Raw genomic sequence first — 23,531 nt, 5'->3', positions numbered from 1 at the left:
AAAGGACCATGAGTGGAAATCATTGATATAAAACTGAGGGAAGAGGGTACGTGGATGATACTGAACAATGGGCCCAAAATCATGAAGATAGTTGTGTCTCCTGCGATGCTTAGCACAGTGTGACCTCATGGAGGAGGAAGTCAGCCATCAGGTAGACAAGATGACACTTCTGTAGTTTCCCTCACATGTGGGATATCAAACAAGAAACAAAGTCACAGATATAGACAGCAGAATGGTGGTGCCCGAGGGCAAGGGGGTGGGGGAGGATGAAGAGGGTAAAGGGGGGTCACATACCTAGCGACTGAAGGAGACTAGACTTTTGGTGGTTGAGCACATGATAGTATGCAGATGTCATATTATAAAGTGGTACACATGAAATTCATATCATGTTATTAACCAACATTTCCCTAATAAGTTTAACAATAAAAATATTTTTAGAAGTACCTTGTCAGTCGCCTTCTTGTTCAGGAAAAGAAGAGACATTCTTCTTTCTTTAGAATAACGTAAGTCCATTTTTGTCCAGTTGCCTTTTGTTCATTAGGATCTTGTGAATTTTCTGCTGAGATTTGGCAGTGGAGGGTATGCAGTATGGTTTCCCCATCAGACATTTAATGGGGAAACATTTCTACGAAAATAAAAGAGAAACAAAGATCGATAGAGAAACGAGTTTCCGATTCCAGAGGAAAACCTAATGAGAATATTTCTAGATGGGCTCAAAGCATAGTTAGACGGTGGGTGTATACAGTGGCAGCAATCTGCTGGATTTCCTGGTTTTCAGTTTGATTTTCTGTGGTGGTGGCGTTGGTGTCCAGGTGAGCTTCTGAGTGTCCCATCCAGCAACAAGCAGAAACTTTGTCCACACGATCTGTGGTGATTTCCTTGAAGTTTACATGACGTCATCCAGCTTCAGCTTTCAGGGTTTAGGGACAAGGACATTTTTACTTCTCAATGACTCCATGTGAGAAGGGAGAAAAATGGAAACGTTAATTTGAAGAGTCGTAGCTAGACAGTGGGGGTGGGGTGGGGTGGGGGGGGGAACTAGAAGACGAGGATTTGTCACGACTGGGAAAAGATGCAAGACAGAACATGCAAGGTTACAGCAGAGTTTCCCACTGAAACACGATTTTTCTCTATAGTTATCACTATTCAATCAGAGATAATCAAAGCAAGACTAATTATTTGCCAAGTCTAGACAAACATAGTGGATTATTTAAGGAAGTGCAGCAAGGATAGTGATTGACTTCCTGTGTCTTTTGTGTTTGCTTTGCTGGAACTTTCCAGAAGGAATCTCAGATTGGATTTTTCCAAGTCTCTCAAGGCTAGGAAACCAAGCAGAAAATACACCAGATGTTGCCTGCAATATCTACATATTTAGGTAAAGTCCTCTCTTCTCTTCTAAGGATCCAAAAATTATCCTGAGATTTCTGGTCCTGCCAGGAAGTAAATTTCCTTACAAACTTTTAAGGTGGAAACCCTGTAAGACAGGTTCAAGCTGGGTGGTTGTTGTTGTTGTTGTTGTTGCTGTTTTTGGTGGGGTCAGTTATAAGCATGTCTTTTTAAAAAAAAAAAAAACAACTTTTATTTATTTTAAGTGTGTTTTTCGAGGACCCATCAACTCCAAGTCAAGCAGTTGTTTCAATCTAGTTGTGGAGGGTGCAGCTCACACTGGCCCATGTGGGAATCGAACTGGCAACCTTGTTGTTAAGAGTACTGCGCTCTAACCAACTGAGCTAACCGGCCGCCCCTAAGTATGGTTTCTTAAAGTCAACCTAAGTTCCTTAAAGTTGTCTGATCATATCATTCCATGTACTTAATTCGCAAATAGGACATTTAATTCAAAGCATTGGCAATATAATCAATGTTTTGAATTGGGTCCTGTAAGTAACTACATTGCCATAAAAATACGAATTGTTGCTAAGAGTCTTCAAATTCTAGAGGGGTTAGTTAGGGAGACAAAAGAATTGTTTTATCTTTGTTCACAAAGTCATACTTTACCAAATTGCTGTAAGTTACAGGTAACTGAAGAGAAAAAGTTTTTCTTCTCTATGGAAAACAAAACAATAAAAATGCAGCAATGCTTAAATAAAATTATTTTAAAAAGTATAATGTCCTCATCAGTTCATTAAGCCCCATGCAATTAATTCTTCTTCTGCTCGGTCTTATGTTGGTAGCTTTATGAATCAGCTTCTTTATTACTTCTGAAAATTCATACTTAGTCCAGAGACATGGTTTCAACGTTATTAGTTCTGCCAGCATGCAGCATTCACACCTGCAGCTTATTGTGAACACAGAGAAGAACCAAAGCAAAAACAAAACGAAACTATGTGAATGACAGATGATGACATAGAAGGCCATGGTTAAACTTCTGATGAGAGTTCGTTGGACAAGTAAATTAGTAACTTCTGTGGCGTACAACATAGGAACTGGACGACAGGGTACTGACACGTTTCTATGAACTTTGCACAATTTCTGGAATACCTGTATTAGTGACATATACCCACACATATACAACCTAAGAAGGTTTGGCTTCGCTTCTTACTTGACAGTGCTTCCCATGTAATTTAACATACAAAATAAATGTAATTAGTTTAGCAGATCACCTTGACAAGAGACAAAATATTTGAGATTGTTCAGAGGCTCTCTGGGAAACCTCCAAGTTAATTTAAGACAAAACGAGACTCTGTTTAGAATTTGATTTTGGGAAGGTGTCAAAAATGTCGAAAGTTTGAACACTTGACTAAATAGGGTTGCAGTCATTGGGAAAGACAACTTATTTATCCCTTTAATCATCTTTAATGGAGAAAAGATTTTAAGGGGAAATACAGAAAGTTGCATAGTTGTAAAACATCGAGTTATTTTAATATTTAGAAGGTAGTTTCTTAAGTAATCAGTTACCTGATAAATATAACATGAAGCGCAGGAAATTATTTGAAGTCACAGCATCTTGGTTTCCCTGGCAGTATACTTTCTAGGTAACGGAAAATGTTTTTACAATTTCTTATTTATTTTTTTTATTTATTGGGGTGACATTTGTTAGTAAAATTACATAGATTTCAGGTGTACAATTCTGTATTACATCATCCATAACAATTTCTTATTAAGAGAAACTCATAGACACAGACAATAGTTTAGTGGTTACCAGAGGGTAAGGGGGGAGGGGGTGGTGGATGAGGGTAAGGGGGATCAAATATGGTGGTGGAATGAGAACTGACTCTGGGTGGTAAACACACAATGTGATATACAGATGATGTATTACAGAATTGTACATCTGAAACCTGTGTAACTTTACTAACCATTGTCACCCCAATAAACTTTAAATAAAAAAAAAAGAGAACCACTAATCTAAGTTTCTGTAGCAGAGAGAGAGAACCAAGTCTACTTTTGCATCAGTGTACTATTAATTGTAACGTTAAATTAAAAAATCGTATACATACATATCTCAATCATAGTCATGTTGAGCATTCAAGATGAGATTACTTGTCTACATTATTTTTCACTATTCTTATGCAACTTTTTGCCTTATATTATTAAGGTTTTGTCTTACTCTTGTCTTCTTCTCAATTCTCAAACAACCATCCATTCACTTCAGGGCAAACCCACTCTTTTTCCCTTTAGAAAAACACTTTCATCATACCTTTCCTGAACAAAGACAGTCTTACTGTTCCTGCATTAGAGGTTTCTTCTTTACCTTCACTAGTCATGGTGGTTTATTTACATGTATGAATTAGAACGTTTTAACCAATATTCTTCTTTCTAGACAGAGAAACTCAGACAGTAAGCCATTGTTAATTCTCGGCATGTGCTATCATTCTGTAGCAAATTTGTGGATACATCATTTTATAATTTTCTAGAGGCATACGCATTTTTAAAAATTAAAGCTAACATACAATTTTATATTAGTTTCAGGTGTACAACATAGGGGTTAGACATTTATATAACTTACGAAGTGATGTCCCTGATAAGTCTAATACCCACCTGACATACAATATTACAATATTATTGACTATATTCCCTATGCTGTACTTTACATCCTTATGATTATTTTGTAAATACCAAGTTGTACTTCTTAATTCTTTCCCCTTTTCATGCAGCCCTGCAAAATCCCCTTTCCGTCTGGCAACCATCAAAATGTTCTCTGTATCTATGAGTCTGTTTCTGTTGTGTTTGTTCATTTATTTTGTTCTTTAGATTCCACATATAAGTGAAATTATATGGTATTGGTCTCTTCTGACTTATTTCACTTAGCATAATACCATCTAGGTCCATCCATGTTGTCACAAATGGTAACATTTCATTTTTTTTTTTTCAGCCTACAGCACCCGATATTCCCAGGTGGTCTCCCGTCCAAGTACTAATCAGGCCCGACCCTGCTTAGCTTCCGAGATCGGGCATGTTCAAGGTGGTATGGCTGCAGACTCATTGTTTTATGGTTGAATAATATTCCATCGTATACATGTATCACCTCTTCTTTATCCAATTGTCTATTGATGGGCACTTAGGTTGCTTCCACATCTTGACGATTGTAAATAATGCTGCAAGAACACAGGTTGTATATGTCTTTTCAAATTAGTGTTTTGGATTTCTTCAGATAAATACCCTGAAGTGGAATTGCTGGATCATACGGTAATTCTATTCTTAATTTTTTGAGGAACCTCCACACTGCCTTCCATAGCGGCTGCACCAGTCTGCATTCCCAGCAACAGTGTATGAGGTTCCTTTTTCTCCACAGCCTCTCCAATACTTGTTGCTATTTGTCTTGTTGATGATAGCCATTCTGACTGCGGTGCGGTGATATCTCATTGTGGTTTTTATTTACATTTCTCTGATGATTAGTGATGTTGAGCATCTTTTCATATGTCTGTTGCCAATTTGTATGTCCTCTTTAGAGAAATGTCTATTCAGGTCCTCTGCCCATTTTGTAATTAGGTTGTATGTTCGTATGTCTTTTCTATAGTACTATTCCTCATGCCTAAAAACAGACCCAAATATGTTAAGCTTCTCTATACCATAAAAAAACAAGATGCCAAGTAGAAAGTTATATTCAGAAATTAATGTTTTAATATTTTATCTTATTTGGATATCATCTAGCTATTAATGATGATACAGTCTTTACATTAACTTACGGTTTCAAGTTACCCAAAAGGTTTGTGAAAATATTCTTAAGTAGACATATTATAAAACATAATCATTATAAAACATGTTATTAAATAAATACAATATTATAAACATAATTATTGAGAAGTCAACTTACAAGTTTTATAAATTTACTTGATTTGAATGTAAGACCTGAATCCGTAAAACTCCTAGAAGAAAACATGGTGGGTAAGGTCCATGACCTTGGTCTTCAGAATCATTTTTTGTACTGCCACCAAAGCAAAAGCAACAAAGCAAAATAATCAAGTGGGACCCCATCAAACTAAAAAGCTCTGCACAGCAAAGGAAACCATCAACTAAATAAAAGGGCAACTGGGGAATGGTAGAAATCATTTTCAAAGCATATATGTAATAAGGGTTAATATCCAAAATATATAAAGAACTTATATGGTCATAGGGAAAATAGTCAATAATTTTGCAATGACTTTGTATGGTCACAATGGGTACTGGACTTACTGTCGTGGTTACATCATAAAGCATATAAATATCAAATCACTATGTTGCACACCTAAAACTAATACAATATTGTATGACAACTATAATAAATCATAAATTTTAAAGTAAGAACTTACACAACTCAATAGCAAAAAAGTCAAGCAATCCAATTGAAAAATGTTGAGAGGAACTCAATAGACTTAATTCCAAAGAAGACACACAAATGGCCAACAGGGACATGGAAATGTGCCCACATCACTAATCATCAAGGAAATGCAAATCAGAACGACAATGAGATAACACCTCACACCTGTCCGAATGGCTGTTATAACAAGACAGGGGGTTATCACTTTGCAAGGGATGTAAATGTCTAACTATTACATTGCTTGACTTTTTTGCTATTGAGTTGTGTAAGTTCTTACTTTAAAATTTATGATTTATTAAATTATAGTTGTCATACAATATTGCATTAGTTTTAGGTGTGCAACATAGTGATTTGACATTTATATGCTTTATGATGTAACCACGACAGTAAGTCCAGTACCCATTGTGACCATACAAAGTCACTGCAAAAGTAAGAGATAATAAGTGTTGGATAGAATGTGATAAAAGGGGAATCTGTCCACTGTTGGTGGGAATGTAAATTGGCGCAGCCACTATGAAAAAATACCACGGAGGTTACTCAAGAAATTACAAATATCTTGGCTATTGTGAATAGCGCTGCAATAAACATAGGGGTGCATATATTTCTTTGAATTAGTGTTTTAGATTTCTTTGGATAGATACCCAGGAGTGAGATTGCTGGGTCATAAGGCAGTTCCATTTTCAATTTTTTGAGATACTTCCATACTGATTTCCATAGTGGCTGCACCAATCTGCAATCCCACTAACAATGCATGAGGGTTCCCTTTTCTCCACATCCTCGCCAGCACTTGTTGTTTGTTGATTTTTTGATGATGTCATTCTGACCGGAGTGAGGTGGTATCTCATTGTGGTTTTTATTTGCATTTCTCTAATGATTAGTGACGTTGAGCCTTTTTTCATGTCTGTTAGCCAGATGCCTGACCACTGCGCTGTATACCTGAAGCTGAAGTTTAATAATATTGAATATCAACTATAATTTTATATATATATATATATATATATATAGTCATGGGATGTAGAGTACAGTATAGGGAATAGAGTCAATGTAATTGTAACTGCTATATACAATGTCAGACGAGTAGTAGATTGGGGGAAAGGGGTTATCATTTTGCAAGAGGTGTAAATGTCTAACTATTATATTGTTTTGTACACCTGAAACTAATTTAAAAAAGAAAAAAAGAAATTACAAACATAACTACCATACAATCCAGCAATTCCTATTGTAAGTTTTTATCTGAAGAAAACAAAATTAGTACCTTGAAGACACATCCCCACCTCATGTTCACTGAAGCACTATGTACAACAGCCATGCTGGAAACAACTTAAGATTGTCCATCGATAGATGAATGCATAAAGAAACTAAACAAAGGTTATGTATATTATATGTCTTCATTATAGTATTTAATGCTGACAGCTCTGAAGACATGCCTGTTTTTATTTTACCAACAATTCTAAAAACTATTACAAAAGATTATCCCAGGTCATGTGAACTTTAAAAAATTGGATTAGTTTCTGCATGTCTGAGAGCTTTAGGAACACTTAATTTATAGAGGAGCTCATTTATCTCTAAGCCAATGTGAACGGAACTCCTTTAGGAACTTTGTAAATGAATTTCATAATAACCAGCTTGTGCTTGCATGGGACGCTCACCCAGCTTCTGACAGAGAGAAACCTGGGACTCTATCCCAGCCTCTGTCAGGGACTCTAAACTAGCTTCTAAAGTATCATCAAAATCTTAGGAATCAAAATCTGCCCCTACCAGACATCGGACATTGGATGTCTGGACATTGGATGCCCCTACCAGACAACCATTGGACATCGGGCTGGACCAATGGTTTTGGAGTCAGACTCAACTATGGATCCCCCATCAATCAGTCAGGAGTGAAGACAAAAACTTCAGAGGTGCAAACTCGGGGTTCTGAGTGGGGGGTTCGCCCTGGGCAATGATGAATCTGATCCTGAGTCACGGCATCGTAACTTCAAATATAAATCCGAGATGGAGAGTAGGTACATCAGTTACCCCAAAAAAGAGTTTTAATTTAGGACTATTGCCATGAGGGGAAATGCCAAAGTGTGGAACCGGTTCTAAATACAGCACGGCTAAGTGAGAACTGACTGCCAAGGAGCTTGGTGTGGGTCAGTGGAGGGCAATCACTAGGAGGAAACATGAAGGAGAAGAAGGATTGTGGATAATCTGACCTAACAGGATTCTTCCTTAAGCTAGGCCAGCCCAATCATGTACCACCTGGTGGGTGGTGGATGATGAGAAGCCTAACTGGATACCAACAGGGACCAGACACAGAGGATGAGACACTCTTGTTCCAAAGCCTTAGCTGGGTTCTCGCTAAGGATTTCATAAGAATGTGCACAAATAATCCCAGGAGACAGTTCAGGAGTCTGACTAATATTTGGTGAATCAAAGAATCTGTGTCTTTACAAAGGGAATTTGGACAATGGCTACAATGGAGGCAGGGAAGGGTATGTGTGCAACACACACTAAGCCTTAGGGCAGATTTTAGTATTACCAGGCCCTGGGGTTAAGGTCGATGGGAAACTGCAACAATCTGATCCAAGCTACCCAGACCTTTCAGTAAGAAATAATTGAGTCACCTCAGCAGAAGAAGGCAGATGTAAATAACAGAAATGAGGACGGTAATTGTCACGAGTACTTCCTCCTTATTTTGTTAAGAATGGCTTTGTGTGCATGCGTACAAGTGTCATTAGTATTTTCTCTATTTTGTTACACGTGTGTTTATGTGTACACCTACATGTATTGGTTTGAAGAGGATGAGAGATAATTCAAGGAAACTGGAGAGAAGATCCAAGCACTAAAATGGGGACTGAGAAGCAGGGTGAGTGGAGGGAGAGGTTTTAGAGGAGCTAGTTTGGGAAGATCACAAGTGTCCCAAAGAGACCACTGAATTTCCAAATTATCCTTAGTAAATGGAGTAAGAAAGGAAACAGAGATGGCTGAGCATATAGTCAGTCGGGGTTCAACGAGGGGTTTTCAGGTCACTGAGAAACTCGAATGTTCTTTGCTGGTGGTACCTTTATAATTGTGAACAGGAAACCCTGGGAATCTAGTTCAGCTTGTGTTTCCCTGGGGCTCAAATCCAGCATCTTAGAGAGAAGCCTGAGGCTCTAACCTGCCCAGTTGTCTGGGGCTCTCACCCAGCTTTTAGATGTACTCAAAATCTTATGACTCAAAATCTGTCCCTAACAGCTTTAAGAGACATTTGTCTGAATCAGTGGTTTAAGATTTGACCTCGCCGAAGTGTCTCCAGTCAGTAAGGATGGAAAATAAAGCTTTCAAAAGTGCACAGTTCTGGTCCTGGGCTCCAGCAATGATTCTGCTAACACATGACCGGTTACAGAAACGAGACCAGTACTTGTCATATTGTCTCTTTATTTTGGTGTGTATGTGTTTATGAATATGCATATATATACATATATTAAGCAAGTGTCTTGTGCTTTCTTTCTTATTCTTTATAAGGGCCTATGAGACATACTGAATTTATATCAGTTTTTAAGTATTGTTAATTTCACATCATAGTATTTTTTAAGGGGTATCTTGAAGAAGCGTAAACATCACTCAAGAACTTTCCCTCTTCCCTGAGAAAGAGATGAGTGTGTTTTCAGTAGTAAGCAGGATACTTCTCTCATGGTAGGCAGAATTATGGCCTTGTTATTGTCTTTGTTTGAAGATTAAGTATGTTTTTAAGGTATGCAGATAGGTGTCAAGTTGACAAAGAGAGAACTTTTCCTGGTAACTTGATGTGTTAAGGGAAGACCAGATCCCTGGTAAGACATTTCTCTGTGTGTGTGTGTGTGTGTGTGTGTGTGTGTGTGTGTGTGTGTGTGTGTGTGTTTCTAGAAAAGATTAGCATTAGATTCAGTAGACTGAGTAAAGAGATCCACCCTCACCAATATGTGAGCACATCAGAAAAGGGCCACAATAGAATGGAAGGCAAAGGAAGCGCAGTTTCCTTCTCCTTTCCTAGAGCTGGGTGCCCATCTTTCTTGGCCTGGGACACTAGACCTCCTGCTTCTTAGGTCTTGGACTCTGGACCTTACACAAAGGGCCCCCTAGTTCCCAGGCCTTTGGCTTGAGACAAATAGTTATACCATTGGTTCACCTGGTTCTCAATCCTTTGGAGTCAGACTGAATTATACCACCTTCTGTCCTGGTTATTCAGCTAGCAGAAGGCATGAGGTAGGACTTCTGTCCATAATACCTGAGGCAATTTTTATAATAAATGTCCTCATATCTATCTACTTGTCTGTCTATTATCTATCTATCTATCTATCTATCTATCTATCTATCTATCTATCTATCTATCTATCATCTATCTATCCATCCATCTTGTATCTGTCTATCTGTCTATGTGATTGTTATTATCTATCTACCTACCTATGAGTTTTATTTTTCTGAAGAACGCTGACTCAGATTTTGGAATAAAGAGTGGTTCTAGGGAACAGGATTTGATATGACTTTCTGTATTGGTTTTGGGGATCCTGCAGTTGTTAATTTGATTATATTTAAAGAAGTAATGACTCAGTTTCCCTTAGTGAACAGAACACTAATTGCCCATGGTGTGAACTGTTTTATGGAGATACACAAAATATCAGCATTGAGTATTTTTACTCAACAACTTAGAACAGGGAAAGAGCTAAGTAACCACACGTGATACACTTGGACATCTTGGAAAACTGAAGAACATAATGACATTGGTTGGTTTCTCCTAATGTTTTGGACTAAGTGGTGAAAGACGAGGATAAGCTTAGGGATTTGAATTCTCAGCTCAAGCCTGGCATCAGTGACCTAAGCACATCTAGATGTTCCCTGAGTAAGAGTCTTATCTCCTGTCAGGGTTGAAGCTGCTACCCACCAAACGGTGATTGGAGAAATCTCAGCAAGTTGCACTCCCATACCAGGAGGCTTTCTGCACCTAAACCAGGAAACTGGTTGTGAGGGGCTGTTCTCCACTTATTGGGGTGGGACATGTGGGAGGCTCATTATGGACCTGGGGCTGTCAAGCTGCTTAATGATGATGAGACTTCTTTGCCAGAGCAAGTGGTCTCACCACCCGCAGTGGAAGAGACCTTCCCAACACAACTTGCCACAGCACTCCATCTGCAATGGTGTCACCACCTGAGGGATGAATGCTGCATGGTATGAGAAACATGGTAACAGCCACTCCCGAGGCAGCTGCCATCTATAACTAGACTCGAGTCCCAGCAGGCACCTAAACGTGAGGTACAAAGTGTGAGCCATGAGGAGGTGTGCCACACTCCAGAAGAACTACTTGGGTTTCCTAATTTATACAGGCAACTGTCTGGGGAATGCACGTGGGAATGACTATTGGGGGTGTGGGATGATGATGGCAGAACCTGAGGTAAGTCAGGCCCAGGACATCATTCTGGGCCCATGAAGCAGAGATTCTGCTCCACGTTTGCACATTAGACAGGCCTCTTACAGTCTGTTGGGTTGTTGAGCTGAAATCTAGATCAAACAATGACCTACGTTAAGTGAAATGGAAATGCCTGATCTCCTTTGGTTTAATGTAAAGAAAGGGATTGAAGGAATGTTAGAGGGATTTGTCATTGAAGACCTACTCACCCACACTGGGACTGGCCAGGAGACACATGTTCCACCAGTATTTTGAGAAATAAATTAGGGATTGGAGCCCCAGCATCCTTGAAGATACCTAATGTTGTTGTTCTCTGTAGGCCCAACCTTCAAGTGGGCTGGTAGCTACTCAGTAGGAGAATGTACAGGCCGTTGAAGCAGCTGGGTCACAGTGAGGCAGGTGCCCAGGGGCTTCACCCAACCACCAGAGGCGAGGCAGGTGTACTGGCTGCAATGGACAGAGTCCAGGCAGAGCCGTAACCCTCTGACCCACAGCTTAATGGCGTCTGCTCGTTAATCCAGGTGTTCCTAGAAGTGAAGAAGATCGAAAACTTAGTCAAGTCATACTTGTTTTATGTAAGCAGAAAACTTACAGGTCAAGTGAATGAAAGTAACGTGAATCATAGAAGTAGTGAGTCCGCCCCTGTGTCAATGCCCTGACTTGGTACAGTTTACAGACAGAACTCCTTGAATGAAGGGGAGACCAGGTCCCCTCGAGGAAGGATCCCATTACACTAAACAAGAGTTATACTTACTCAAAGGGACCCACTGCTTTCTATCAGGGCAACTGGGCGTGGGGGGTAAGAAACTAATCAGAACTTCCAGGGACCACTGGACACTAGTTCTCAAGTGACATTTTCCCCAAAGACACGAAATGTCACTGGAGCTCTCTGGTCAGAGTAGGGGCTTATGGCAGGTCAGCTAATCCATGTGGTTTTAGCCCAGGTCTGCCCCACAGTGGGCCCACGGGGTCTCTGAAATCATGCTCCGGTTATTCCTGCAGGTCTAGGGACACTTAGGAGGTATTAGCATTCCCTTATGGTTCTCCGATCTGAGTAGCTAGGGCTGTTACAGTGGAGAAAGAACAATGGAAGCATTAGAACTACCACAACCTAGGACAACAGGAAGTCATCCCGGGGTGTTTGCAGATTCTCGCTCCCATCCAGGAAAGGCAGACGCAGGGTCAGAGGTCCACCACACCACAGTCAGCTCTTTCACAGAGCACGTGTGGTAACGGCTGGACCTCCGAGAACCACGGTGGAGCTTCTCCAACTGGTGTCCCCGGTGCAGCTGCTCTGCCAGATGTGGTTTCATTGCTTGAGCAAACTCGTGCATTCCACGGTCCCCATGATGCAGCTCTTGCTCTATAAATACCCATTTCTCAACCTGCGCATAAGCCCAACAGAAACATGTCCTTTCAAGGGCTAAGGTGATACTGCACAGTTCCACTTCAGAGGCGTATTCATTCCCCAGACCTGTGTCACAAAATTTCAATTTTTTCAGAGATCTTGGTCACCTTTCCCTTTCAAAAAATTGCACAATGGTCCATTTCACTGATGCCATTATGTTGAACCCAGTGAGCAGAAACGGCAACTTCTCTAGAATCACTGGTAAAACATCTGTGTGTCAGGGGGTATGAAGTAAATCCAACTAAATTTTCAATGACCTTCAAACTCAGTGAAATTTCTAGGAGTCCAGGGTTCTGGGGTTGCTCAGATGCCCCTTTTATGGTGCAGGATAGGAGTGGGCAGTTAGCTCAGTTGGTTAGAGCATGGAGCTGATAGCACCAAGGTTGCTGGTTTGATCCCCGCATGGGCCACTGTGAGCTGTGCCCCCCTTAAAAATAAATTAATTGATTAAATTAAAAATTAAAATAATAATGAAAAAAAGGTACAGGGTAAGTTTTTGCACCCAGCTTCTCCCCTGACCAAGTCAGAGGTACAACGCCTACAGGGCGTCCTTGGGTTTCTGAGGAGACTTTTTTGTCATCTGGGAGCATTACTATGGCCTATTTATTGAATGAACTGAAAAGCTGCTAGTTTTGAGTGGGGTCCAGAACAAGAGAACGTTCTGCAAATGGCCCAAGTTGCTGTGCGAGAACTGCTCTGCCCCTTGGGCCACGTGACCCAGTGGACCCCCTCGCTCTAGACATTGTACTGACAGGTAGGGATTTTGTTTGCACTTTGGCAACCCTTACGGGTGAAGTGGAGGCAGGCATTTAGGATGTTGCAGTCAGGTCCTGCTATACCCTACAGATATACACTCTGCTTTTGGAACAACTGAATTTTTGAACATGGAACACAGAGTCACCATGAGACAAGCTGCCCCTCATGCACGGGGTGCTTTCTTCCCCACCAAGTCTTAAAGTTGGGAGTGCAGAGAAACTTCATCTTGAAATGGAAATGGCATGTATGTGATCAGGCCACAAGTACGTCACATGAAGAAGTGGCGAAAATTCCTATGTCCTTACTTCTACGACCTTATGTTACTGCCTGTCTCCTCCAACCTGCAGCCATGCCCTCATGGACAATGACCTCGTACCAGCTGACATAGGAGGCAACATTGTAGGCCCGGTCCCATGCTGGTTTTGCATGACATGCAGGCCCTCTAAGTGGAGAACTGCAGCCCTGCAGCCCCTCTCTGGGGCACATTTGGAGGACAGCGATGATGGAAAACCCTCCCTGTGAGCGGAACTTCGGCTGGTGCACCTGGCTGTTCACTTTGCTTGGAAGAAGAAAATGCCAGAAATGTGATTATATCCTGGTTCATGGCCAATGCCTTGTCTTGATGCTCAGGGACTTGAAAAGGACATGACTGAAAAGGTGATGACCATGAAAAATGGGAAATATCTCTGTGGACAGTATCGATGGGCAAATGTATTTGAAGATTTTATGCCCCGTGTGAATGCTCACCCAGGGGAGACCTCAGGAGAGGAGGGCTTCAATAATCACGTGGACAGGATGATAAGTCAGTGGACACCAGTCACCTTCTTTCCCCGGCCATCCCTGTCATTTTCCAGCAGACTCGGCACAAAGCATTTGTGGATGCCTGGACAGAAATTAGGAATGGGTTTAGCAATACTACTTGCACTCAGCAAGGCTGCATGTCCAACCTGCCAGCAGCTGCCAGTACCTGCATCCCACAGGGTGAGGACCCAGCTCCCTGGTGACAGACTGAATGCACTGACCCTCTCCTATCATGGAAGCAGCAGCATTTTGATGGCTCTGGAATAGACACTTCATCTGGGTACGAATTCACCTTGCCTGCCTGCAATGCTACTGCCAAACCTGCCATCCACGGATTGACGACTGCCTTACCCACTGTCACCGCCTTACCTACTGTCACCGCGTTACCCACTATCACCGCTTTATCCACTGTCACTGCCTTATCCACACTCAACGCCTTATCTACTGTCACGATGCTACCCTCAGCGTTGCGTTGGATTATGGAGCTCATATCACAGCAAGGGAAGAATGGCCATGGGCCCACAGTCATGGAAGTTACCGTTTTACCGTGTTCCCACGATTGCGGAGCAGCTGGCATGACAGAGCAGCATGGGGGCCTTTGGAAGACGCAGGGGCAGTGCCAGCCAGATGTGGCAAGGCTCTCCAGGAGGCTGGTGGTGACTCAGCATCCAGGACATAGTAATGTTTCTCTAATAGCCAGGGTTCAGGTGTTCAGGAACCGAGGGGTGGAACGGGGAGGGACACCAGTCACCATGTCCCCTCAGTGCCCGCTGGCAGCACGGTGCCTCTGGATCCTGCAAGGTTGCACTCTGTTGACCTGGAGGTCTTAGTTCCAGAAGAAGGAATGCTTCCACCAAGAGATAGAAGAATGATTTCCCTGAACCGGAAATTAGGAAGCCACCTTATTACACTGGGCTCCTCATGCTTCTGAATCAACAACAGACAAGAAAGGGACGTATTATGCTTGCTGGTTTGATGGACCCTGAGCTTGGAGAACCCAGGGCTGGACAGTAGTTAAAGCCGTCAAAACAGATTAATTCAGGAATATTATAACAGGGGAAAGATACCTCGGTATAGAACCTTGCTCAATCCTAAACACAACATGGGCAAGTGGGAATTAATGGTCAAGGAGCCTTGGGTCACTGGAGATGACTAACAGGAAACACAAGGGAAGGGGCTTCTGGCTGAAGCAATCTACCAGGATTCTGGCCGGAGATGGGCCAGTCAGCTAATTCATCACCCACTGAATGGAGGAGAATGAGAAACTCTGTTACATTCAACGGTGAGCGGAAATGGATGATGATCAAGTAGATGCAGTATATATACCCAATGGAATACTATTCTGCCATAAGGAAAGATGAAATAGTGCCATTTGCGACAACATGGATGGATCTTGTGATTATTATGCTAAGCGAAATAAGTCAGACAGAAAAAGTAGAGAACCATATGATTTCACTGATATGTGGGATACAAAACTGAAAGCAACAAAGGAACAAGACAAACAAACAAACAAACAAAAACTCATAGACACTGACAATAGTTTAGTGGTCACCAGAGGGTGAGGGGGCAGAGGGGTGGTAGATGAGGGTAAAGGGGATCAAATATATGGTGATGGAAGGAGAACTGACTCTGGGTAGTGAACACACAATGTGATATATAGATGATGTATTACAAAATTGTACACCTGAAACCTATGTAACTTTACTAACAATTGTCACCCCAATAAAATTTAATTAAAAAAAAAAAGACGGGCAGCCAGATGGCTCAGTTGGTTAGAGCGCGAGCTCTAAACAACAGGGTTGCTGGTTCGATTCCCACATGGGCCAGTGAGCTGCACCCTCCACAACTAGATTGAAGACAACGAGCCGCCACTGAGCTGCCGGTGGAGTGCTGTATGGCTCTGTTGGTTAGAACATGAGCTCTCAATAACAAGGTTGCTGGTTCAATTCCCATATGGGAAGGTGAGCTGTGCTCCTTGCAACTAAGACTGAAAATGGTGACTGGACTTGGAGCTGACGGGTGCTGGAGAAATACACTGTTCCCTAATATTCCCCAATAAAGAAAAATTAAAGAAAGTAACAAAAAGAAATGGATGATGAGAAACTCTTGCTAAACTGGCTTAGCTAGGATCTTGATAAGGAATTTACAAGAAAGTGCACGTGGTCCTAGGAATGGTTCAGGTGCTTGACTGAAGTTGTTCAAACAAGGACTCTTTGTCAGTCTCCCCTCATGTTCAAGAAAAGCAGGAACATTTTTCTGCCCTTTGAACAATATGAGCCCATTTATTTTTCACTTGCCTTTTTTTTCCATTAAGGATTGGCTGAATCTTCTGTTGAGTCGTGGTAGTAGCAGGTATTTGCTGGATATTGCTAGTCACCAGGCATTTAATGAAAGGGAGATTCTAAGGACGTAAAAGAAAAACAGATTAATGTCAAAAACCAGGGCCTTGCCCTGCCCTGCCCTGCATTCCTTTTCCTTCCCTTCCTTTCTTTTCCCTTCCCTTCCCTTCCCTTACTTTCCTTTCCTTTCAATTCCAGAGGGCAGCCAGTCAAGAAGATTTCTAGTTGTTGGGCCCAAAGCGTCTTTACATGGAGGAGTGAGGACAGCAGCGGCAAACCAATGGATTCTGAGGTTTCCAGTGTGAAAGTCTGTGATGATGACATCAGCGGTCAGTGTGCTGGGCGGCCCACACAGCAACCTGGAGTTCATAGTCTTTTGTGGTGATTGCTTTGAGATTTATATCATACCCCGTTTCCCCAAAAATAAGACCTAGCTGGACAATCAGCTCTAATGTGTCTTTTGGAGGAAAAATAATATAAGACCTGGTCTTATTTTACTATAATATAAGACCAGGTCTTATATAATAAATATAATAAACATAATATAATATAATGCAATATAGTAAATGTTATAGTAAAATAACACCGGGTCTTATATTGATTTTTGCTCCAGCGGACACATAAGAGCTGATTGTCTGGCTCGGTCTTATTTTCGGGGAAACAGGGTATCATCCAGCTTTGATGTGCAGAGCTCTGGCAAAAGGACATCTTTGGTTCTCAATGATTTCAAGTCAGAAGAGACAATCATTGGAAATATTCATTTGGAACATTCTAGCTAGATATTGGAGACTCTAGGAGAATTCAAACTGTCAAAGACTGTAAACACGCAAGAGAAACCCACAAGGGTACACCTACAGTTTTCTTTTGAAACGACCCGTCTCTCTAAAGTTCCCACCTTTCCTATCGAAGAGAATGAAAGTCAGACCAATTTGTTTGCAGGTAAGTCTAGTCTCACTGGCTTCACTGTTTACATAATAGCATCAAATTAGTGACGGGCCACATGGGTCTCTTGAATTCGCTTTACCGGAACTTTTCGTAAGGAATCTCCGATTAACCTTTTCCAAACCTCTGACGGTAAAAAGTCAAGGGAAACTTGCCACCAGATTTTTGCCTGCAATACTTATGGGTTTGGATGAATTCCTCTCTCCTCAACACCTCCTAAATATTCTGAGGTTTCTGAGCCTGCCAGAAATGTCCCACTGACCTGTCTGGTTGGGAATCCAGTAAGACGGGTACAGGCTGGTTTTTCTAGGAGGCACTTCATAAGCATTAGCTTCTCCGAGTCAATCTTAGTTCTTAAAGTTGTCAGGACATATCTGATTCAATGCACATCATTCTCAATATAAAGATCCAGTCACAGCCTCGGTAATACATCCCATATTTCCAGCTATGTCCTGCTACAAGGAAAACAGATTATTTTTGAACTTATGCAAATAACTATATAGCCATAAAAATAAGAATACTCATGGAGCTTTTTTGATTTCATGAATGATCAGAAAAAAAAAAATTGCTTCACCTTAGGTCACAAAGGTATACTTTACAATTTTATGTAAGTTTCATGTAGGTTAAGAGATAAATGTTTCCTTAATTCTAGTACAAACATTTAATGCCAGCAATGTTCCAAACAAAGCATAAAAAATTGTAATTATCTCCATTAATTGACTCAGCTCCATGGATGTAATTCTTGTTCTGCCTGAATTTGGGTTAGTAGTTTGATCAATAAGTCAGCTTTTTCATTACTTCTGGAAATTCTTACTAAGTCCAGCAAAGAGGTCAGACAATTAAGTTTGAGAACTTGTTGCAATGATGTTGCTAACCTTTTTTGATATCAGAAGGATTATTCATTATGAATTTGTATCAACTGGACACACAGTTAATCAAGTTGACTATTTGGAAGTGCTGAAAAGGCTGCGTGAAAAAGTTAGACAACCTGAACTTTTTGCCAACAATTCATGGCTCTTGCATCTTGACGATGTAACCAGCTCACACGGCACTGTCTGTGAGGGAGTTTTTAATCAGTAAACAAATAACTGTACTGGAACCACATCGCTACTCACCTGATCTGGCCCCCAGTGATTTTTTCTTTATCAGAAGATAAAGGAAATATTGAAAGGAAGACATTTTGATGACATTCAGGACATCAAGGGTAATACGACGACAGTTCTGATGGCCATTCCAGAAAAAGAGTTCCATTCCAGAAAAAGGCTTTGAAGAGTGGACTAGGCACTGGCATCAGTGCATAGCTTCCCAAGGAGAGTACATCAAAGGTGACTGTAGTGACATTCAGCAATGAGGTATGGAGCACTTTTTCTAGGATGAGTTCGCAAACTGAATTGACTGACTTCGTATATCACAAACTTTTTAAGTGGTGTGATCATGGAGCATACATGCCCATACCTAACTACAAATATTTAGGAAGAGAAAATCAATGTCAAAAAATAATGTCTGTGAATGAGAAAAGACTTCAGCTGACCATTGTTAAAGTCTGGTTAGTGTTCTTTTGATAAGGGATCTTTGTTATTTCTGTGGATACATATACATATATACATATAATTTTTTGACAGTTAATGCAAAAAACTCTGAGACATGCTTGCTTTTATTTTCCTCAAAATTAAAAAAGAAAAACTGGCTTTATTTACCAAAGATTACCCCAGTAAAGGTTCTCTTTAAAAACGGGATTTATTTTTATATTAGTGAGAGGTTTAGGAATACTTAATTTACAGAAGCATTCATTTACTTCTATGTCAATTTGAATGGAATTCCATTAAGGAATTTTATGAATTAATTTGGTATTATCATCCAAATGCAGAAAATTTATCATAAACTTAATATACATACATACATATATACACACAGAAGCATAAAAAGTAATATATAGATGCAAACAGAGATCTCACAGTTTTCTTCTAAAATTTTAGCCTTGACTCAATAAATATAATACTACAATGTCACTGGTTTATCTACTTTTTATGTTTAGTTAAATTGTGTTTCCGGCAAGTGGGCAAGTTATACCTTGTTTCCCCAAAAATAAGACCTCGCCGGACAATCAGCTCTAAAATGTCTTTTGGAGCAAAAATTAATATAAGACCCAATATTATATTATGTTATGTTTGTTATGTTATGTTATGTTATGTTGTTATGCTATATAAGACGTGGTCTTATATTATAGTAAAGTAAGACCGGGTCTTACATTAAGTTTTGCTCCAAAAGACGCATTAGAGCTGATTGTCCAGCTAGGTCTTATTTTCGGGGAAACACAGTAGTTACCTGTTTAACAGTATTTCTGAAGGTATTTAAGATTTTCTTTTGTCCTGATGTGTAAGCTGATGAAGACTGTAAAATAAATTTTAGGTTTGTGACTGAGAAGACATCTAGAAACTGTCTAAATGTCTCCAAAACCCATCGGAGTGGACAAAACATTAAGGTTTTTTCCCCCATAGCCTTCTATTTTCTTTTCAGCCTCAGGTGATTGCTTTTTGGGGTCCCTCCATCCCTTGAAGGCACTTGAAGTCCTGGCAAAAAGACTTTCTGTAATTACAGACAACAGAATTTTTTATTATTGTTATTGTGATAATAATAACTTTTAATTAACATTAATATTTATTATTATTATTGAGAGGGGAACCGTAGCACTGGCAGAGGCCTTCTCTGCGCTCATCCTTCAGGTTACCCCCGGCACTGGCTGTGATACTTGGAATTTTGAGGTTCAGGGAATTCAGAGAATTTGGTAGCACAGTGTTTGGGGAGAAAGAGAAACTTTCTGGGTGACAGATCGGCTACTCCTGCTGACATGTTTCTAGGGGCCGAAGGTGGTAAAGAAATGAGGATAATTTGAAGGGAAAAGTCAAAAGATAGAATTATTAAGTGTTGAATTTCCAAATGAGAGGTGTGGCTTTTTCAAAGTCTTTTTCTCCTTACGACCATTCACTCCCGTCTCCTGCATTGCAATAGCAGTTTAATAGAAAACACTTTGTGAAATAAATTTTAAGCACGTACACACGCATATAAAACTATATTTTGAGAATAAAGCAAGTTCTAATTTGTGGAAAAAGGATTCACTATTTCTTTTTTCTGAAAAGAGTTATTTTGTATTTTGTTTTCTATTAAAATGCATTTAGTTTCCAAACTACAACAACAAAAACTCTAGGGGGGCTAGAGTTCAAATGACTGAAGGACTAAAATGGGAAGTTCAGAGACAGCAAAGTGGACAGAAGGAGGCAGGACGTAGGGGTGTGAGGGCGGAACAAAATTTCCTCTTCCCTCAAGGCCCTTCTGTCTGGTCTAATAATCAAACGGACGTTGACAGATGAGTGAGAGAAAATCACCAATATCATGCATACATATGTATGGGAACCCAGCACACAGGACAGAGTCAGAGACGCCACATGCAGGAGAGATAGAAAGGGAACGTGGGTGCAGAAGACGTCCTGAGCTAGGGATGAGGTAAGGTGCCATGGGGGATTCAAAGGGTCATTGCAGGATGATGAGAAGAGCAGATGTTCAGCAAGTAAAAGTATGCCCTGCCCTATAGGTAGGTCAAACAGAGACGATGGCTGATGATCTTTTATGATGGGAACGGCCCCTAATTCAAATTCTAGGTAGTTACAGGGAGGGCCAGAAGTTCCTCTTGAGGCTGAAACTAAAACTGCCCTTAGATCAAAACAATCCGCAAACAGTGAGGCACATCTTGGGGTGACTAGCTCTGAACCCCCAGACCAGACATATCAAAAGATTCAAGGGAAGGTCCAAAGCAGCAAAAGGAGGAAGGAGAAGCAGGGTGATGAGAAGGGAGGAGGTTCAGAGGAGCCAGTCTGGGAAGGTCATGTCCTCAAAGAGGCCACTGAACTTCTAGTGATCCTTAGTAAAATCGTGACAATAGGAAAGGAACCAGACAGTGATGGGTTCAAGACCAGGTTTCCAGTGTCTGAGCAGCGCCCATGTTCTCAGCCAGGGGCATCTCTAGATTCATGAACAGATGTCCTTGGGACTCTAGCCCAGTCTGACTCTCCCTGGGATTGTCCACTACTTTAACCCAGCTTCTAGAATGTACTCAGAAGCTCAGGAATCAAATTCTGTCCCTGTCAGCTCCCTAGGACGTTTGTCTGGACCGACGGTTTAGGAGCTGGACTTACCAGTGGATTCCCTGGTCAGTCAGGATAAAGACACAGTTTTTAAAAGCTCACACTTCAGGTCCTGGTGAGGGGTCTAGGACTCCAGTGATGGATCTGATCGATCCAAGTCGTGGCATTATAACTGTCAAAACAAAAAAAAAGTGTTACAGAATCACCCCCCAAATCCAGATTCGTGAACCCAGTGCACAGGTAAAGCCAAAACACTGAGATACCTGTGCTTGGAGACAGAGGAAGATTTATTTGATTTGGCCAAAGTGAGAGGATGGGAGAGCAACATCTCCCAAGTTCATTTTCCCCAAAACACAAAAGTAAGGAGTTTTTACCCAGCCAGGGAGTAGAGGGAGTCCCAGGGAACTGAGAGGAAGTCTGTGTTCCTTTAGTCACAGATGATGCTTTTTTCGCATCAGACTTTTGGGCTTTAGCAGCTGGTCACAACTACCTTGGGACATTCTTTCCTTCTGCAAAACAAACTCATAAATTCTCCTCGACCCTGAAGTTATCACCTCCTGTTTAACAAAGAGACACATCAGTAACTTATGACTACATTCGTGAGAACAAACGCAGTTAAGCAGGCAGAGTGGTTAAACTGTGGGCAGAGGCCTAATTAAGAATTCAATTACTGAATTCGAGCCGCTAAAAATATGAGGGCATTAAAACTACGAGAGTTTTAAAGTGGGATAAACAAATTTTATTCAGATTGATTACAAGAGGAAAAAAGTGATCTGGGTATACGAGGTGGGACAATTAAGTTCGTGAACTCATCCTAAAAAAGTGCTCCATACCTCATTGCTGAATATCACTATGGTCACCTTCCAAGTACTCCCCTTGGGAAGCTATGCACTGACGCCAGTGCCTAGTCCACCCTTCAAAGCAATTTTGGAACTCTTTTTCTGGAATGGTCATCAGACCTGTCACTGTATTACTCTTGATGTCCTGAATGTCGTCAAAATATCTTCCTTTCAATATTTCCTTTATCTTCATGTAAAAAAAGAAGTCATTGGGAGCCAGATCAGGTGAGTAGGGAGGGTGTGCCAATACAGTTATTTTTTACTGGCTAAAAACTCCCTCACAGACAGAGCCGTGTGAGCTGGTGCATTGTTGTGATGCAAGAGCCATGAATTGTTGGCAAAAAATTTAAAGGTCGTCTAACTTTTTCATGCAGCCTTCTCAGCACTTCCAAATAGTAAACTTGGTTAACTTTGTCCAGTTGGTACAAATTCATAATGAATAATCCCTCTGATATCAAAAAAGGTTAGCAACACTGTTGTAACAAGTTTGCAAACTTCATTATCACTCCTCGTATGAGTGTCAGCATTTTCTCCTTACTGGGACACATACACATACACTCTGAATACGGATCTGTCTTACCTGCGTGCAATGCTTCTGCCAAAACGCCCATCCATGCAGTCTGAGGACGCCTTACTGTCATGGTGTCCCACTCAGCACGGCTCGGGACCAAGACCCTCAGTTCCCAAAAGAAAGGTGGCGACAGGCCCATGCTCGTTGGCATTCACTGGTCTCAGCACATTCTCAATCATCCTGAAGCAGCTCGGTTGACAGAATGCAGAAGGGCCTTTGTTAGACATTCCAGAGCCATAAGATGGTGACAGGTTGCAGGCTGTGGCATGATTTTCCAGAAGGCCATGTGCTCTGCACGTAACCTCATATATGGTGCTGTTTCTCCTGCAGCAAGGAGTGGTGATCCAGGAATCGGGAAGAGATGGCAGCAGCACCACGTACCATGACCCATGGTGACGCTCTAGTAGAATTTTGCCCTCTGTTCCAATGACTTTGCGTTCTGCTGAACTAGCAGTCTTAGTTCCTGAAGAAGAGATGCCTCCACCAGGAGACAAAACAGTAATTCCCCTGAATGGAAGTCAGGACTGCCCCCTGGGTACAGCGTACACCTCGTGCCTGAATCCACGTGCAAGCAAGGAAGTTTGGGTGCTGA

At 41.2% G+C, this 23,531-nt stretch overlaps 2 long non-coding RNA genes and 1 pseudogene across 2 annotated transcripts; all 3 read right to left on the bottom strand.

The window, feature by feature from the left end:
* Positions 1-451: 451 nt before the first annotated feature.
* LOC117018788 (uncharacterized) lies at positions 452-14,979 on the bottom strand. Its single transcript, XR_004422320.1, has 4 exons — positions 14,648-14,979; positions 14,056-14,191; positions 11,354-11,671; positions 452-952 (listed from the first exon to the last, which is right to left on the bottom strand). It is a non-coding gene; the product is annotated as an uncharacterized LOC117018788 (long non-coding RNA).
* On the bottom strand, positions 4,308-4,416 carry LOC117018996 (uncharacterized; annotated as a pseudogene).
* Positions 14,980-16,407: 1,428 nt separating the features above from the next.
* On the bottom strand, positions 16,408-22,006 carry LOC117018763 (uncharacterized). The gene is made up of 4 exons (XR_004422317.1): positions 21,904-22,006; positions 21,581-21,701; positions 17,653-17,845; positions 16,408-16,510 (listed from the first exon to the last, which is right to left on the bottom strand). It is a non-coding gene; the product is annotated as an uncharacterized LOC117018763 (long non-coding RNA).
* Positions 22,007-23,531: the final 1,525 nt, after the last annotated feature.

Source organism: Rhinolophus ferrumequinum, chromosome 28 (assembly GCF_004115265.2).
Source record: "Rhinolophus ferrumequinum isolate MPI-CBG mRhiFer1 chromosome 28, mRhiFer1_v1.p, whole genome shotgun sequence".
NCBI classification, from domain to species: domain Eukaryota; kingdom Metazoa; phylum Chordata; class Mammalia; order Chiroptera; family Rhinolophidae; genus Rhinolophus; species Rhinolophus ferrumequinum.
The sequence above is the reverse complement of the archived record's forward strand: the minus strand, read 5'-3'. Positions and strand labels throughout refer to the sequence as shown.